Below are 12,079 nucleotides of genomic sequence, written 5' to 3' on the forward strand. Positions count from 1 at the left end.
GTGATCCACTATAGACTAACCCAGGAAACAAAAAGGAAAGGAAGAAATCTATGTCCCTGAGGGCAAAGATCTCTTGTAGGTGCGGCCTTTGAGTCCTTCTAGGACATTCTTGGAGATGAAAAACCAGATAGGAAGGGGACATTTCAGCCCTCTCAGAGGAAAGTACAGGCTGTGAGTCCTCAGCTTTTCTGTAGTCTGAGAAGTAATTCAGCAGATACAGAAGATAATCATTTCTAAAGTGGTCATTTATGGCATGTTATACCCCTAGGGTTCCTTCTACCTCTGACCATGGCTTTTGGAGAGAAAGTCTCTCAGGACAGCTACCAAGGACCCAAAAGGATGGCACATGACATACTGCAAGAGGTCCAGGGCTGATGTACCCAGATTGTTTATAAGTCCATGGCAAGGGTGATTTAGGTGGTTTTTGATAAACACTTCATATTCCATATCCTAAGAGAAGCAGAATACTTGTCAAGCATGCATCTTTATGAGCTGTCCGCCTATAAAACTTGCATGAAAGGTCCGTGCTTAATGTTGGTTTAGCAGTAAATTGGCGCCATGCACGGGTCGGCTGCAACAAATTAGCATCGACCCATGAAACATTACTGAATGATTCCTCAAATCTGCCAAGTCTTCAAATCAATTTTGCAAAAAGTGCCATGATTTTTAAAAACATTTTGATAAACCTTTCATATTAGTTATCACAGAAGAGCATAAACCTCTCTAATCTGTCTTTCCACCAAAAAAAATAAGGTGTTGTTTTTTTTTCCCCAAACTGCTTTTAGCTCTCCATCTTTGTACACCCATCCACACAACACATAAACAATGTGTGTGCTGTGGATTCATTTATTGCCCTATTTTAAAGGTATTTGGCTCACACTGTCCATGCCCTATGTTCCCAAAGCTTGGACAGAACTTCTTGCAGTTCCAGGATACAGCTCTCCATCCTGGCTCTGTGGAGCCAAGTTTGTCTCTTCCTGGAATCCTCTCTGGGCTCTCTAATGAACCTGACCATTGCTTTATATCTTTGTGTGTCATTTCCTGGAGAATCAGCCTACTTCCCTATGGACTTTGCCCTGCTGGCCCAGGGTCAGTAGTGAGCCATCCATGAGGAATAGTCTTCTCCATAACCACCATGGAGATCAGCCCAGACCTCCCTCCTACAGACGCTCCAGCCAGAATCCCCCTCCCTCCTTCTTCAACTTCAGAGAGTTCAGCCACCCCATCATTCACCCCTGGTTGCATGAGGGTTATATGTAAAACTGCACCTCTCCCCTGAGACAATGGCTAACTCTCAAAACCACAAAGAGAGCATAATCTCCATCTGAACCCAAAGACTCTGACCCAGCACTCTCATTTCCCAAGCAGACTGCTATCCAACGCACTCTCGTAGACTCAAGATGAAAGGGGACCAGCCTTAGCCAAAGTAGGAGGCTTTACTGTGGCTAAGCATTGATGGTGCAGGAGTGGATGAGACAGTAATGAACATGGCTTTCTGCCTCCATCTGACTGGACAGCATGTCAACTATGAGAAGATGACACTGAAAAAGCTGAGGAGGTTTGTGGCACAGGGGGAGAGCACTGCTTTCAGGGTAAGGCAGGGAGGTAGTTATAGGCTTCTGAAGAGCAACTCAACAACAGTATGCCCTACAGGGTGAGGCCATGTAAAAGATGCTCTTAACGGACATAGCCACCAGGGCCATCACTGCTGCTCAGTTGGCAGCTGGCTTTGGAAAGTATGCAGTCATTTAGAGGAGCAGAGTGTTGCCACAAAGTATCCTCTACAGATCCAAAACCTGACCTCCAGAACCCTCCCCACAGAGCCCAGCTCACTAACAAATCCCCATCAAGTCAGCAGGAGAAGCTGAGGAGCCCAACAGGAGGCCCTTCTCCTACAGGTCTTTATTCAGTGGTCATTCAGGGGCTCCACTCTGTGTCGGGATCATCCTAGGCACTGGGATAGCCTCAAGGCTGATGGCATCTACACAGGGAAAGAAAGAGGAGCCTGTAGAGACTAATGGTTCGGAGGCTTTCTGGTGATTCTGGGCTGGGGCTAGGTCTAGGTCTAGTGTCTGCATCTCTGACTCTTGTTCCCTGGATGATTTCAGAGAAATATCTGTCAACTCTAGTCCCTATCTTCCAACACTACAGATTCAAATTTGTTAAGCAAAAGGAATCAGATGCACATTTCAGAACCCTATAATTTGCCAGGTGTAGTGGCATATCCTATAATCCCAGAACTCTTGGAGGCTGTGGCAGGGGAATGGAAAGATTGAGCTCAGCCTGGGCAACTCAGTGACTTAGCAAGACCCTGTCTCAAAATGTAAAAAGAATTAAAAATGTAACTCAGTAGTAGAGTGCTTGCTTTGCATGCATGAGGCCCTGTGTTCAATCTACAGTAACACAAAAACAAAAGAACAAATAAAAAAAGATTCCTCTAATTTCGGGATGCAAGTGAATTTTCAGATTTGTTGAATAATGTCTTCAGGTTCAAAATATCTTTGGCAACAAGTAAACGGTATTAGTCATCTGAGAAATAAAATTAAAACCATAGCATGATAGAGCTACATACTCACAGAACGGTTTGAATACAAAGACCACCAACAAAACATTTTGGAAAAAAGTTTGCTGTAACTGGAACTCGAATAAACGACTGGTGAAGAGGGGGCTATATCAGTACAGTCACATTAGAAAACAGATTGACAGATCCCAGTACATGCACGCTCAGCAATGTGTCCCAATTTGATTCTCTCCTAAATCCACACATATCACAAATGTGTCCATGTTCCAAAGAAACACCTGGGAAAATATCCATAGCAGCACTGTTCCTTTTAGCCCAAAACTCTGAAATACAAATGTCAACAGAAGGATGGGTAGATGAATTAGGGTTATAGCCACACAATGGAATTGCATTAATCAGTTTCATGTTACTGCAATGGAATAGTTGAGGCAAGTAACTTATAAAGAAAAAAGGTTTGTTTAGATTGTTCCTGGAGGATTCCATTTGAGATTGGGTGGCCCCACTGCTTTGGGCCCGCAGGAAGGACACCAGCTGGTGATGGCGTGGAGTGCATTTAGCAAACTGCTCAAATCAAGAGCCAGAAAGCAGTGATGGGGAGAATCAGAGGCATTGTATAATCCCTTCTTAGGTGTGTCTCCAATGATCTAAGGGCCTCTCATAAGATTCTACCTACAGCACCACCCTGGCCACCAAACCTGCAATATACAGACCTTTGGAGGACACTCATCCAAATGAGTATAAGCAGGAATCCTATAGGATAACAAGAATGATTGTTTGTTACCCCCATTCAGTAACAAAATGAATGAATCACACAAACACAGGCTGACCCAGACACAAAGAGCATTTGTAGCTTATGATTCCATTTCTATCAAGCTTAAAACCAAGGAAAACAAATCTATTTCAATAGAGGTAAGGAGGGCTCTGGTGGATGAGAACCAACTGGAACAGGTCACAGGAGGACCTGGAGTGCCAGTCACATTTTTATCCTTTCCTGGATGCAGGAAACACAGGCATTTCAATTTACAGATATGCATTGTATTATACACATATAAACAGTGTGCTTTTTTGTGTCTATACTATACTTGCAATAAAAGGGTTAAAAACGTACTGTAGAATGAGCAAGAGAAACAGTTCAGTGGTCTAGAAAGTGTGTGGCCCTAGGTTAGATCCCAGGATCAGAAAAAAACCTTTTTCAATTACTGTAATGAATGCATCACTAGAAGAAAAAGGTATTGTTGGGAAACTGCTTAGACAAAAAAAAAAAAAAAAAAAAAGAACTCTGGGGGTCACTAGTTGGTGGGGCCACAGACCTCCTAAGCCTCTGTCACATTGCCAGTTTAGACACCTGACCAACATGTTTTCTGGCACCCAAGATGGAAAGAACTGAGCTCAGCTGTGAGACCAGAGGGTAGCAGTAATAATGATGTTAGCAGCTGCTATTTATTGGAGGCTATCTGTTATGCACCCTGGCTCTGGCAGGTAGAGTCCATTGTTATCCTCGTTTTATAGATGAGGAAACTGAATCCCTAGCCCATGAGACAACCAGGTGGGATTTGAATGCAGGCAGTGTGACTGTGAGTGACAGCTTCAGTCACAACCCGAAGTGGGCCGCCTGGGATAGGATGTGAGGTGAGGGTGGTTGCCATGGCTGTCCACTGACATTTTAATTCATGGAAGAGGGAATGGAAGAGACTTAAATAATAGGCATAGATTGTGCTTTCACAGGGATGAATGGTCATGAAATTAAATTTGCAAACCTCGTGAGGCCCCAAATCTAAGCAAGAAATAGCGAGATAGACCCAATCTGCAGAAATGCAATTTACCACGCACACCAAGGCGATAATCCATGCTAAATGAGGAAAAGGTGTGTGAGTGGCTGCTGGGAGGGATGGCAAGGTGGTGGTGTCTCCTGACAGCTGGTGGCCACTGCACCAGCAACAGGCTCAGCTACAATACAACAGGGAGGGGAAATCCAGCTGAGATCACAGTGCCACATCACTTGAAACCCTGCACTAGTCTGTGCCAAGGGATTGGAAGACATGGGAAGCTGAGATAATTGTCAAGGAGAAGTAGACTCAAAATTGAACAGATGTGCATAAAGAAAGAGGTGGGGTGGGCATTCCTGGAAGAAACCATACACCAGTGGGTGAAGGTGTCCATGAGAAGCCAGAACCTTGGCCTCAGGAGGCCAGAGGCTGGATGCATCACCCATTGTCTCAACTATTGTAGACAGGGTGCCAGCTTTGAGCACTGGTTCAAACAGTTGAAAAAGAATGGCTCTAAATAACCCGTGGATTTGACCAGTGCAGACAGATTGTGTCAGTGGAGTCTTGAGCTCAACCAAGCATCAACCTGCTTACTTTGTGTATTGACTCAAGCAATGTAGCCACACCACACTGAATACTGGGACCAGCCACCCCAGATCTGGGAGACAAAGCCCAGTGGGCCAAGCCAAGCACTGAAGAGAGGGTGGTGCCTGAATAGAGCTTAGTTACAAGGGAAGAAAAAAAATCCCTGGATCTGGAAAGAGTTTGAGAGCACTAAATCTTGTGCAAAGACCTTGCGGGGGGGGGGGGGCAAGAAAGTCTTCCTTGAGACTACACAGAAGGTTCCAGTACTCATGCCCTAAACTTGACAAGTGTAGATAGACAGCTTGTGCCTCGTACAGGCTCCCCCACTATGGATAGATTGCCTGCTTCAGTTGTTAAGCCAGTGAGGAGACTATGTATGAAGCCAGTGCTGTCCATCCCACACACTGGCAGGGCCAGTGTAGACAGCTGCATGCATCAGGCACTGGCTCTGGCAGTATAGACAGACTACATAGTTCAACTCTCCCTGCTTGCAAACAAGCAATCACAGAGAACCAGGCTGACACAAACAGACCAAGCAGCATTCACGCAAGCACCATGGTGGGGGGATTTGCTCAGCTTCCTCAGGCCAGCTCAGGGCTCTGCATAGGGGGTACCACAGTCAGTATTCACTGGCTACCTGGCTACCTGGCTACCTGGCTGTTCCCTTCAGGCACTGCCCCCATTAGCAGGGAAAGTGCAGCCCTGAGCCCCGTGGCTGGAGGAGGGTCTCAGTACTCACAAGGCTGTCCAGAGAGATGAATTGGCCCCTCAGCACAGGCAGCCTTGAAGGTGGGGACAATAAATCTGTCAAACATGAGTCAATCTGTGCCCAGGGTGGGGACTGCCAGCAAAGGGGCTCCTATGTGTCACCTTCCTACTATGAACATCTGAGCAGACCCAATGGTCTGAGGACAGCACCAAAACAGAGACACGGCCAATGCAGCCCACAAAGGGAGAGCCGCCTCACCATCATCAGGTAAAGAGCCCAGAGACCAGGGTACCAAAGCACAGATCTGCACCTCCTAACATCGTCTCCTTGCCTCTCTGTCCTCAAGTTTGGCCCAGCTAAGGAGCAGTTGGCTGAGGCCCAGACAGAGTGAGGACAAGGTGACAGCGACCTGGGTTGTTGCCTGCAGCTCGGCAGCCGCTCAGCACAGGGCCTGCAGCCAGCAATGTGGGCACAACGGGAAGCAGGGTGACTCACAGGCCTGCTCCCCCACCCCAGCTCTGGAAGACAAGCTGATGTCGGTAGGGAAGCCGGGGCCTGAGCAGACCTGAAGACAGCCACAGGAAACTCACTGACATCAGAGGGAGCTGGGGCACTCTAAGCCTTGGGCATAGCCCCTCAAAGAGAGGGCAGAAGCAGGTACAGACGGACTTCTATAAGCAGGAGGAAAAGGAGGAAGAACTGAGAATGAGGGAAGGGCATAAAAGAGTTCTTTTTGTTGCAGGTGCCAACCAGCTGCCAGGTTAGATCAAGTGCATGGCAGGTGCAGGACCTACTAAGGGGACCAAGGTAGCTAAGTGAATGAAACATAGACTGGGGCCACCGTAGTCAGCAGGTCTGTGGGCAATCAAGTCCCGGGAAAGGCTGGCATCAGAGCCCAGCAAGTGGTTTCATGCAGAGGGCTGGGTCCAGGGCTCAGCAGATGAAAAGCAGTACCTTGCCCCATACCCCTGCAGAAAGCCAGCCCTGAGTAAGTCTGGTCCAGCCAGGAAATGGGAACCAGAGGAAGAAAAAGACAATAGCTCTGGCCTCTGGCCACTTGTCTTTAGCACAGAGATCTGGGTGACACAGAAAGGCAGAGGGAGCCCACAAACTTCCAGGACAGTTGGAAAGGGGTGAGCGGGAGACGGGGTACAGAGGCACGGCTGCACAACCAGCCATCTGACCACCCAGTTCTGGGAGGACAGATCATGCCTGGAGTGGACAGGAGCTCAGCACCCCAGGGGACCCTGCCTCGGGGAACCAACAGCTCCTACTGGTGTCCCACAAGTGATACCCCACCACTTCATTGTCTCCCCTCCTGCACACAACCCAGCACCAATTCCTGTGATCATTCCTGTGATCATCTTTCTCCAGGATCACTCTGGAGAAAGTCCCTTCCTCACTGGTCTTCCTGCTCTGCAGCAGTCTGTAGCACAGTCTCAGATCCCAATGCATCCAGCCTCAAATGCCCTAAGTGGCCAAGTTTTCATCTACCTCTTTCATGCTCCCTGCCTCAGGGGCCGCCCATGGCTCGTGGACAGAGATCCATGCTTTCTCGCACATTCCCTTCACAATGACTTTCACCTGTACCTGGAGAGCTTCCTCACTTCCTCCAGCCCTTCTACCTCATCCTTCTTTGAACTAGCTCCTCCTTCAGATTGCAGCTGAACAGTCAGTCCTCCTAACTCCTCAGTCCAGGTCAGATTGTTTTATCACAGGTCTTGTAACAAACTAGACACTCCTTTTCATTCTCTGTCAAACCTGGAGTCACACAGGCTTTGGATTTTGTTTTTACTAATGGTACTCGCAGAGAATGAATCAATGAGTGATGAATGAATAGGGGGGAAATCTACCAACTACAAACCCCACAAGATCAGGGGTCTGCTCTTATTTTCCTCACTTTCTCTAAGAGCCGGGCATAGTGACAGACACCTAATATATGCTCAACAAACGTTCATTGGTAGCAGAAGGAAAGAGAGTAACAGCCAGGCTAGCCCTCAGAGCATGGCATAGAGAATCATTTGGCTCCAGATTTCAGTGTTGACAATTCCAACTTAGTTAAAATAAATGTCATGGGGCTGGGGATTTAGCTCAGCGGCATAAGTACCTGCCTTGCAAGTAAGCAGTCGTGAGTTTGATCCCCCATACCAATAAAAATAAAATAAAATAAATGTCACTTTCCAGGGCCAACTTTGGCCATGACTTGGCAGGAAAAGGGCATCATGCCTCAGTCACCAGCCCCCCAAAATGCTGATTCTTTAAATACATAGCCTTGCATGTTGGGGAGTGTAAATGCCAGATCCAGGCAGCTGGTCTGGGAGGGCAACTGTGTCTGCTGTCCCCAGCCCTGCATGCAGACAGATACTCTCTGACTTCTCAAGAGGACCTACCCTGAAGGTAGGCTCAGGGCTGCTTCTTGGTGTCAACTTACAGCTTTCCCAGTCTCTTGGTGGCCTACACTACACTCTTAATTCTGGTAACTGCCCGGGAACAAGCCCAGCAGATGTGTCAGATCACAAATGACAGGCAGTTTTACACAGGGTAAAAGTCACAACTTTTTTTTCCATGACCAATTTGTAAATCTCATCTGCTGCCACAGTGATTTACTGACCATAGGGTCATATATCCTTCAGCTGATTAGAAATGAGCGGTACCTCCCACACCCTCTGCCACCTGAGCTAATGAAGCTGTTCCCAACTTGTCTAAGCCCTTGGTTCTCCTCTGCCTATGGACAGCCTTTTCCCAGGAGGGAGACGACACAGCTCCTCTGGAGTCAAATAAGTACTGACAGTGACTCCAAAGACAGCACCAAGGAGCCTATTGTCACCACAGTGTCACCAGGCAGGCTACCTACCCCCACTTCCTGAAGCCCCAGGACACAAATGTTGCATATACATCAAGACATCATCCTTAATTTTTATTCATGTGCCTATTTATTTATTTTCGGCTGTTCCTCTGCAGAGCCACGTTGACCTCTTCAGGTCAGCACTATATAACTCATACCTTCTGATTAGCTAAAAGGCTGGTCCCTTGTTTCCCACTGTGTGCAGGGTCTCTAATTGCCACAGATGCTCATTAAAGAACTGCCATAATCCTCTGTCCACCTTCTTGCCTGTAGGTACCGCCACACCCTTCATTCTCCAATACAGATGCCACACATGGAAAATGGGGGATGAGACTTTCCAAGCTGGAAGCAGCAGGAGAAGTTAAGATTCCAGGGTTCTCAGACTCCAGGCCAGGCAGCAGGGAGGAGCAGGGGAAGTGAGCTGGGGACCACACCTTCCCTACCTCCTCACTCCATCCACTAGATGCATTAACAAACCACAATAAAAGCTCCAAGCACCCACCCTTTCTTCGATCTGCAAAACCACAGACAAGCACCTATCAGAGTGCCACTAGCTAGAACGCAGAGAGAAAAGCCAAAGGGGGGGGGGCGCGTGGAAGCAGCCTGAATGATGTGACGTTTCCAATCAGAAAAACCTAACACTGATCCTTGTAAGTGAATAGAAGGCAAATTCTGAGATTAATCTGCCAGCCACACTTCCCTAACAAGGACACAGCAAAAAAAGTAGTTACTGAACTTTCCCAGATTTGTTAGCTTACATAAACAGAGATTCGAATAAATGTTTTAAAAATGAAACCCCCTTGATACTCTGTAATCAGTAAATGTTCATTATGGAAACACAGCAAATATGCATGAAATTTCCCAAGTGATATTCCAGCTACAAGATGAAAAAGGCATCTCAAACAGCAGGCTGAATTACAAAGCATCCTCCTCTGGTCACAGCCATGCAAGCACTTTGCCAAGCGCGGGAGGTCAGACAAGCCAGCTCTCCTCTCCCAGCAGGGGCCAGGGAAAAGCGGAGGATCTTATTTTGTCCACTCAGGCAATTTATAAATGTGCCCCTCCCCAGCCAACTGAAGTCTCTCTCTAAATAATTAATCCTTGACCTTGCTTTAGGAAAACCTTGACTTTTTAATTTGGGGTCTTTTTAAAAATCAATACCCAGGGAACATAATTCACTCTTGCAGAGTTTGACTCCCAGTGAATAAACAAATAAATAAATAAATGGTGTCATTTGTGCATCCCAGGGCAATCAGGCCAGGCAATGGGATGGGGTCAGACTTTGAGGTTTTCTGTTTTCAAATGCTATTGAATTATTGATCATTCCAGTGCAGCTCAAAGTCTTCAGGATCTGCATGTTATCTCTCCTGGGGGTCAATTCACAGGGCAAATCTATTGAAGGCTCCTAAACAGGCGCCCACTGTCCCTGAGGGGACCCCACATCCTATCGCAGATAAATAGTGGGATGTCTTGAGTAAAAGAGGCTCTTCTCGTGGGACCGGTGCGGCTCCTTTCTATGGTCTGTCTGTCTAGTCCCTGGGACAGGATTGTTGGGAGAAGCCACAATGACTGCACGAATTTAAGCAGTGACTGTTCCTCCTGCTCCAGTGGTTGCGCTGTGCAGGGGCAGGTCTAGGACAGGCCCTCCCGCATGGGTCGAGACGAAAACAGAAGTGAGCCCGGAAAAGTGTGGTGTGTGAACATCCTCGGAAAGAGTTAACCCGCCCCTTACCTCTCTGTCCACTTCCCTCTACGATCCACCCCAGAGTCCTTTATGCAGCACCCAACGGTCTCTGCCATGAGCTCTGCTTCCTGAATACATTCATACCAAGCGATAGAGAGAGAGCCCAGCCCGAGAAGGAGAGACAATCGAGGCTGAGGGTCTAGCTGAGAGGCAGCTCAAAGAGGCGGGGTTCCCTGTGATCCTGGAGTCTGCTGCGGGACAGAACCTCAGAATCAACCCCTATTTCTCTATTAGCACAGTCAGATAGGGGGTCAGGGTCGCAGGGCCTGGAGAGAAAATGTACTAGGAAAGTTCGGGCAGCGCGAGTAGCGCGCCACAGAAGGAAGAGGGGTCCAAGCGCCACCTCTGACACAGCCAAAAGCTGCAAACGCACCTTCCGGCCAGCTTCCAGGGAGGCCAGAGCCGCTGTGCTGAGAAGCAGCCTGCTTCGCAGCTGGAGTTGCAGCCGTCGCCAGCGCTCAGCTCCGTCCCGCGGCAAAGCGGATTTTTTCATCACACACCCAAGCCGCCCGAGGTTCCGACTCCTGCACTCCGGAACACACGCACGCACACACCTTCACACCATCACTGACGCACACACGCCGGGCCCACAGGCCGGTGCTCCGGAGAGTCGCGGGGCGGGGATGCGCGCGACAGAGCGCGAGTACCTTTTGCCTCCTAGTAGAAAACCAAAGCCACCTAACTTCTTTCCCTCTTGCCCACCACAGCCCCCGGAGTCCCAGCTCCGTACGCCCGGGAAAGCCCGAGCTCCAGCCCCGCCCGTAGGGTGCTCGCGGCTCCGCGCCCAAGCCTGCCTCCCCGCTCCCCACACCCAGGGCTGGAAGGAGGACCAGAGGTCCGCAGGGACCGAGCGAGCCCGAGGGCAGGCATTCACCGCCGCGCGGCTACTAGTGAAATCCCAAGGCCAAAAGTCTAATTAAAGTTCCCGCTAGAGAGGTCGCCCCAAAGAGGTCCCCAAAGTGCCGCCGGACGGGAGCCACGCACGCCCCATCAGGGTCCGCGGCTGTAGACTCCAATCCACTTCAGGTCGCGGGTTGGGCGCACGGTGCGGTTCTGTCCCCCAGCCCCAGGACGCCTCACGGGGTCCCCTGGGGCTAGCAGCCTGGGCAGAGAAGAAATAGGGGTGGGGCAGGGGCGCAGCTACTTACCTGGCGCAGGCGGCGCTCGGGAAGCCAAGTGATCTTCTGGTCCGGCAGCGATCCTCCGCGGCAGGCGAACCCTGCGCTCGGGGCGCCCGGGCGGCAGGCAGGTCCTCCACCCCGGCTCCTGCCCGGCGCCTTCGCTCGTTTCTTGCGGAACCCGGTGCGGTCGAGCGGTTTGGGGCCGGGGCCCCGAGCGCACTGGAAAGGGAGAGGGCGCGGAGCCACGCTCCTCCTGGCCTTCGCCCCGGCTCGTCCCCCGCCTCCACCGCCTGGTCCTCTCTCCTTCCCGCAGCGATGCCGGATTCGCCTCACGCGCCGGGAAGGCTCCCAGCGAAGTGCGAGCGAAGCCTCCCGCAGGGCTGGAAATAGCGCCGCGCCTGCCCGGCGCCCCGCCCCCGGCCCGGGCCCCGCCTCACGGCGGTGGCGAAGACTGTGGTGGCCTGGCCGGGAGGGGATCTCTCTAGTGATCGCTCGACATCCCCAGGAGCTTACAGGCGCCGCGCCCACGCACTCTCTGCGGCTCCCGCCGTCCCGGAGGTTGCGCGCGGCGGTGGAGCCACCGCTGGGCGCGGTCGGGCAGCCGCGGGGGTGGGGCGGTCGGGGCTGGAGCTGAGCGGATCTCTCAGATCCCAAAGCTGGACTGCTCTAGAGCTTGGCTCCACTGCGCAGCCAGAGTACGGCCACTGCCCAAGAGAGATCTGGGAAAAGGACGAAGCGCCGCCGGGCAGGGTAGTGTGCTCAGGACCTGACGCTGCGAAGGCTCAGGG

General features: G+C 50.5%; 1 protein-coding gene across 2 annotated transcripts in view; it reads right to left on the reverse strand.

Annotated features, from left to right (window-relative positions):
• The window catches only part of Chst8 (carbohydrate sulfotransferase 8), a 120,472-nt gene extending 108,622 nt beyond the window's left edge, over window positions 1–11,850 (reverse strand). The window contains exon 1 of one of the 2 annotated variants that reach the window (XM_003467206.5): window positions 11,319–11,850. The gene's annotated coding sequence lies outside the window, so the exon portion shown is untranslated. Of the gene's footprint in view, window positions 1–10,543; window positions 10,685–11,318 lie in introns of those variants that run through there. The other variant, XM_063252568.1, reaches the window with a different exon arrangement.
• Between the last annotated feature and the right edge of the window lie 229 nt (window positions 11,851–12,079).

Source organism: Cavia porcellus, unplaced genomic scaffold (assembly GCF_034190915.1).
Source record: "Cavia porcellus strain 051 isolate PalLab524CR breed Dunkin Hartley unplaced genomic scaffold, mCavPor4.1 scaffold_7, whole genome shotgun sequence".
Lineage (NCBI taxonomy): Eukaryota > Metazoa > Chordata > Mammalia > Rodentia > Caviidae > Cavia > Cavia porcellus.